The following is a 7,793-nucleotide window of genomic DNA, read 5'->3' on the forward strand; positions in this document are numbered from 1 at the left end:
GGCCGATATATCATGCATCCCTAATAATATTATTTAGAAAATATTAAAATTAAGTTTAGAAAAGGTATGCAGTTTGTTCAGAATTGCAGTACAATTCTGTAACGTATGGTCCAATGGAGGCAAGTTGAAGTGAGAACACGAGTGACGTTTATTTACAGTGAATCCAAAACATGAACAGAAATCCAATAATCCAAAGTGAACAATCAGAAACAACGACCTGACTCATGAACAGACTTGACTCATGAAGACTTGACTCATGAACAGACTTGACTCATGAACAGACTTTACTCATGAACAGACCTGACTCATGAACAGACCTCTGACTCATGAACAGACCTGACTCATGAACAGACCTGACTCATGAACAGACCTGACTCATGAACAGACTTGACTCATGAACAGACTTGACTCTTGACTCATGAACAGACTTGACTCATGAACAGACTTGACTCATTAATTGACTTGACTCATGAACAGACCTGACTGATGAACAGACTTGACTCATGAACAGACTTGACTAATGAAAAGACTTGACTAATGAAAAGACTTGACTCATGAATAGACTTGACTCATGAACAGACTTGACTCATGAACAGACTTGACTCATGAACTGACTTGACTCATGAACAGACTTGACTCATGAACAGACTTGACTCATGAACAGACTTGACTCATGAACAGACTTGACTCATGAAGACTTGACTCATGAACAGACTTGACTCATGAACAGACCTGACTCATGAACAGACTTGACTCATGAACAGACTTGACTCATGAACAGACTTGACTCATGAACAGACTTGACTCATGAACAGACTTGACTCATGAACAGACTTGACTCATGAAGACTTGACTCATGAACAGACTTGACTCATGAACAGACTTGACTCATGAACAGACCTGACTCATGAACAGACTTGACTCATGAACAGACTTGACTCATTAACTGACTTGACTCATGAACAGACCTGACTGATGAACAGACTTGACTCATGAACAGACTTGACTCATGAAGACTTGACTCATGAACAGACTTGACTCATGAACAGACTTGACTCATGAACAGACTTGACTCATGAACAGACTTGACTCATGAACTGACTTGACTCATGAACAGACTTGACTCATGAACAGACTTGACTCATGAACAGACTTGACTCATGAACAGACTTGACTCATGAACAGACTTGACTCATGAACAGACCTGACTCATGAACAGACTTGACTCATTAACTGACTTGACTCATGAAGACTTGACTCATGAACAGACTTGACTCATGAACAGACTTGACTCATGAAGACTTGACTCATGAACAGACTTGACTCATGAACAGACCTGACTCATGAACAGACTTGACTCATGAACAGACTTGACTCATGAACAGACTTGACTCATTAACTGACTTGACTCATAAACAGACCTGACTGATGAACAGACTTGACTCATGAACAGACTTGACTCATGAAGACTTGACTCATGAACAGACTTGACTCATGAACAGACTTGACAGAGAGCTCACCACAGTGGTTACAGGTATAACAGTACTCGACAAGGACACATGGCAAACATGAGGGTTTGAATACACAAAGACTAATGACTAAACAAGACACACCTGTGAATAATCAGAACAATGAACCAATGACAGAACTGAACTGAGAACACATGACTAAAACAACCAATGAGAACATAGCACATGAGGACAAGGGAATCACATGACAATGATCACATGACAAACAGGAACACATGACAAGACCAGGAAACGTGACTAAACCAGGAAACATGACAGTGAACATGAAACAGAACCAACACACTAGACATTACAGATCCCCCCTCTAAGGGCGGCTCTCAACGCCCAACAGAACCAACATAAAACAAACAAAAGTCCAGGAGGGTGGTCTTGAGGGAGGGATGGTGGGCCTGGCCTGTGCAGGGGGGACAGGACATGGACCCTGGCATGGGCAGACCTGGGCCGTGGAGCATGGGCGGACCTGGACCTTGGAGCGTGGGTGGACCTGGACCATGGAGCATGGGCGGACCTGGGCCGTGGTGCGTGGGTGGACCTAGGCCGTAGAGCATGGGCGGACCTGGGCCGTGGGCTGACCTGGACCATGGGGCATGGACGGACCTGGACCATGGAGCGTGGGAGGACCTGGGCCGTAGGCGGACCTGGGCCGTGGAGCGTGGGCTGACCTGGACCATAGGGCATGGATATACCTGGAGCGTGGGAGGACCAGGACCGTGGAGCATGGGCGGACCTGGATCATGGAGCATGAGCGGACCTGGGTCATGGAGCATGGGTGGACCTGGGCCATGGAGCGTGGGTGGACCTGGACCGTAGAGCATGGGCGGACCTGGACCGTGGAGCGTGGGCGGTTCAGGGAGCCATGGCGGCTCGGGCAGTTCTTGGAGCCATGGCAGCTCAGGCAGTTCAGGGGGCCATGGTGGTACGGGCAGTTCAGGAGGCCACAGAGGCGTGGCCTTCGTGGCCTTATCAAGTTACCCCTTGCCCCCTCCCAAAATGTTCTTGGGTGGAGCTATGGGGGTCATGGTCTAGTGCCCTCTGGACACTGGTCAGTGACTGGAGCCGTCTCTGGACACTGGTCAGGGGCTGGAGTCATCTCTGGACGCTGGTCAGGGGCTGGAGCCATCTCTGGACGCTGGTCAGTGGTTGGAGCCATCTCTGGTCACCGGTCAGTGGCTGGAGCCCTCTCTGGACACTGGTCGTGGGCTGGAGACGTCGCTTGGCTCTGGGCATGGACAGGAGACGTCGCTTGGCTCTGGGCGTGGACAGGAGACGTCGCTTGGCTCTGGGCGTGGACAGGAGACGTTGCTGGGCTCTGGGCGTGGACAGGAGACGTCGCTTGGCTCTGGGCGTGGACAGGAGACGTCGCTTGGCTCTGGGCGTGGACAGGAGATGTCGCTTGGCTCTGGACGTGGACAGGAGACGTCGCTTGGCTCTGGACGTGGACAGGAGATGTCGCTTGGCTCTGGATGTGGACAGGAGATGTCGCTTGGCTCTGGATGTGGACAGGCTGTGGCAGGGCAGGCATGACTTGAATGAAATCAGACATGGCAAGCATGACGTGAACGATATCAAGTGTGGCAGGCACTGTGGGACTGTGGGGCTCTTCCTCTGCCGTTCCCACAGTAAACGAGGAGCCATTCAAAAGAAGGGCGTGGTCTATGTATCGGTCTAATGACCAGTGGATTTTTCCTCCAGGGAGCCCAGAGCACAATGGCTTGTTTAGTCCATATCTAAAAATGTCTTTGAGGGCCACGTCATTAAAACCCACAAGGAGACATAATTCACAAAAGTCCTCCACATAGTCCTCTATGGAATGGTTGCCTTAATTGGCGAAGGCGCAGGAGGCTAGAAACTGCTGGGTTCCTGGTTATGGTAGACTATTCTGTAACATATGGTCCACTGGAGGCAAGTTGAAGTGAGAACTAGGGATGGCTGACGCAAAACTGACGTTTCGGCACTTTGCCGAGATCCAGAAGCGCAGATGCTTCGAAACACTGCTCCGAACTGTGATTCGAAACACCCATTTCACGTGACTATGGCTAAATGAAGCTTCAAGTGTTTCATCATGTGTTGCCTGTCGAAACTGCGTTTGCTTGAAACGGACGGGAACAAACCACAGTCACACATCTGTATAAACCTAATTCCCCACTGTTTAAAAGTGAAGTTAATCCATCTTCACCTTGTGGGGTTTTGTGAGAGGAGAGAGATTTTGTGATAGCAGTGATTTTCCCTCATTTGTATGTACTTGCTAAAAAATATTTGTGCATGCCAGCCATTTGTGAGAGGATTTTTTCAAAGGCTGGAGATATATGTAACAAAAGAAGTCAGCCAAGTCCTTCAACAGCAGAGCAATTAATATTTTTAAATAAAAATGCTATATAACAAATGTGACACAGTGTGTGGCTTTTTTTATTTTATTCATGTTTATTTTTCATGACCAAAAAAACCTATAGTTCTTCACAATGACGAGCCTACAGGTTATAAAACCAAGATCATGTAGTTGTCAGACAGATGTTAAAAACTTTTTTTTTTCTCTCCATGGATCATTGTCAAGGTTATTTCAGATCAACACACGCAAGTGACCACTAGGTGTCGCCGTAGAGACGGGTGTCTGATTGATTCGAAGCTTCGAAACAATGGCACATTTGCTTCAACTGTTTCAGTGCTTCACAAAGCCTTGGTCTGCCCATCACTAGTGAGAACCCAAGTGCAGTTTATTTACAGTGAATCCAAAACATGAACAGAAATCCAATAATCCAAAGTGAGCAAACAGAAACGACTTGACTCATGAACAGACTTGACAGAGAACTCACCACAGTGGTTACAGGTAACAATACTCGACAACGTCTATGGTCGTTACAGCCTTGGTAATGTATGTGTTAAAGAGATATTTAAGTAAAGTTGGACTATTAAATCCTAATGCATGCAGTTTGGGATGACATGGATTTATTTAATCCAATATAACTCAATACAAAGCCAAAAACCCCTTTGGATGAGCATTATTAAATTTTAGTCTATTATAAAGATCTTGATTTTAATAGTTTGTGGTTGCCTTGTACGGTTATCAAACAAATTCCAGCTGGTCCAAAATGAAGCAGCTTGAGATCTTAAGAAGTATGACCATATTAGCCCGGTTCTGTCAACACTGCATTGGCTCTATATTAAAATCTAGCCAATTACTTACAAAGCACTAAATGGTTTAGTTCGCCAGTACTTGAGCGAGCTCTTAACGTCCTTCATGTCTATTGTGATCTCAAAATTCTGGCCAGTTGATAATATCTAGAATATCTATGCTGATGGCTGTCATGTCGACAAGGCCTTGTCTGGTAGACATGATCTCTGCTGACATTCAGGGCTGCGTTGAAGTGCAGATCACCAACTGATCTGGATACGGTTCGGATCCAGCTGACTACGGTAACCTCTGAGATAAACGGAAAGACTAATATTAGCGTAGATGCCATTCCTCTTATGATGTAAGAAGTACATCGGCTGTTATGGGAAGTGTTCCCAGTTCCGGCTGACCTAATTTATGCAGCCTAAAAATCCGTTAATGAATTTGAATGATAGAAATGTGATAATGTGTTATGTGTATACCAGATTAAAGGGATAGTTCACCCAAAAATGAAAATTCTGTCATCATTTACTCACCCTCAAGTTGTTCCAAATCTGTATTAGTTTCTTTGTTCTGCTGAAACCAAAAGAAGATATTTAGAAGAATGTTTGTAACTAAGCAGATAGAGCAACTATTGACTACCATAATAAGAAAAAAAATACTATGGTAGTCAATGATTGCTCTATCTGCTTTGTTACAAACATTCTTCACTCTCTGTTCAGCAGAACAAAGAAACTCATACAGGTTTGGAACAACTTGAGGGTGAGTAAATGATGACAGAATTTTCATTTTTGGGTGAACTATCCCTTTAAAAAGATGTTTTTAGTCTAGATTTAAAGGGATAGTTCACCCAAAATTGAAAATTACCCCATGATTTACTCACCCTCAAGCCATCCTAGGTGTATATGCCATTTTTCCTTCAGACGAATACAATCGGAGTTATATTAAAAAATGTCCTGGCTAATCCAAGCTTTATAATGGCAGTGAATGGGAGGCCAAAATTTTAAGCCCAAAAAAGTGCATCCATTCATTATAAAAGCCATGCGTTTGTGTAAGATACATATCCATATTTAACATGTTATAAAGTAAAATACTTAGCTTCCGCCAGACCGTCTTCCATATTCAACTTACTGGCGCGACGCATGACGTTGGACGTAGCGTAAGCGTTTTGAACTGCGAGAGGCGTTACACTTTCTGCGCAAGTTGAATACAGAAGGCGGTCTGGCGGAGGCTAGATATTTTACGTTAAAAACGTTTTAAATATGGATATTTTTTGTAAACAAATGCATCGCTTTGCTTCAAAAGGCCTTTATTAACGGAGCCGCAGGTGGTAGATCCTTTTCCTTTTAAGCACCCAAACTCTGAAATAGGCTTCCTAGTCTTGTTTGGGAATCAGACACACTATGTTTAATTGAATAGCTCACCCAAAAATGAAAATTACCCCATGATTTACTCACCCTCAACCCATCCTAGGTGTTTATGACATTCTTCTTTCAGACGAATACAATCAGAGTTATATTAAAAAATGTCCTGGCTAATCCAAGCATTATAACAGCAGTGAATGGCAGCCCAAAATTTGAAGCTCAAAAAAGTGCATCCATCCGTTATAAAAGTACTCCACACGACTCCGGGGGGTTAAAGGGTTAGTTCACCCAAAATTGAAAATTCTGTCATTAATTATTCACCCTCATGTCGTTCGACACCCGTAAGACCTCCGTTCACATTCGGAACACAAATGAAGATATTTTAGTTAAAAGCTGATGGCTGAGAAAGGCTTCAGATAGGCCTCCATTGGCATTCAGTACATTTACACTCCCAAGACGCATAAAAGGCACTTAAAACGTCGATGCGATGCACCGCCTTCCGTATTCAACTTACGCAGAAAGTGTAACGCCTCTCGCAGTTCAATGTCATGCGTCGCGCCAGTAACATTTTCTTCATAAGTTGAATATGGAAGGCGGTCTGGCGGAAGCTAGATATTTTACTTTATAACGTTTTAAATATGGATATTTATCTTACACAAACGCATGGCTTTTATAATGGATGGATGCACTTTTTTGGGCTTCAAATTTTGGTCTCCCATTCACCGCCATTATAAAGCTTGGATTAGCCAGGACATGTTTTAATATAACTCTTATTGTATTCGTCTGAACGAAGAATGTCATGTACACCTAGGATGGCTTGAGTGTGAGTAAATCATGGGGTAATTTTCCTTTGTGGGTGAACTATCCCTTTAAATCTAGACTAAAAATGTTATCACATTTCTATCATTCAAATCCGTTGTTTAGGCTGCATAAATTAGGTCAGCCGGAACCGGGAACACTTCCCATAACACCCGATGTACGAATGGCATCTACGCTAATATTAGTCTCTCTGTTTATCCCAGAGTTTACCATGGATCAGTTGGTGATCTGCACCTAGACATGACCTCAACGCAGCCCTGAATGTCAGCAGAGATCATGTCTCCTAGACAAGGCCTTGTCGACATGACAGCCATCAGCATAGATCCTCAGCAAAGAACCAGACAAGTCCCCTGCACAGATCTATGACCAGCTTCGGCTACATGCCGGCACGATGAATCCAATCTTCAAGAGGAAGGAACTGGATGAAATATTTTAAATGCTACCACTCCCCATCGAAATTCTGACTTGTGATGCAGCCTGAATCATAATCACACCATGTTCGTTCGTTGGCCAGAAGAGAACTGAGCCTGGTTTCTCTCAAGGTTTTTTTCCCTCCATTTTGTCACCTGATGGAGTTTGGGTTCCTTGACACTGTCGCCTCTGGCTTGCTTAGTTAGGGACACTTAATATTCAACAATATTATTGATTTCACTGCACTGACACTATTGGATGAAGACTGAGCTGGACGATGACATCACTGTTTTCAGCAGAACTGCTTCATAGAGGAAATGAGCTAATTTAATAATTGATGAGCTTTACAATGGAACTGAAGCAACACTGAACTGACTTCAGCTGAACAATGACACTATTTTCTTTTTTAGAGCTGCTTTAGAGCCTAAATGAACTCTGCTTGCATAATTGAATAATTTTCCTGTTATCCCTGTAAAGCTGCTGAAACAATCTGAATTGTCTAAAGCACTATATAAATAAAAGTGACTTGACGTGTAAGGCTTGAATTACACAAAACAGGAA

This window comes from Gobio gobio, assembly GCF_949357685.1.
Source record: "Gobio gobio genome assembly, chromosome: 24".
Lineage (NCBI taxonomy): Eukaryota > Metazoa > Chordata > Actinopteri > Cypriniformes > Gobionidae > Gobio > Gobio gobio.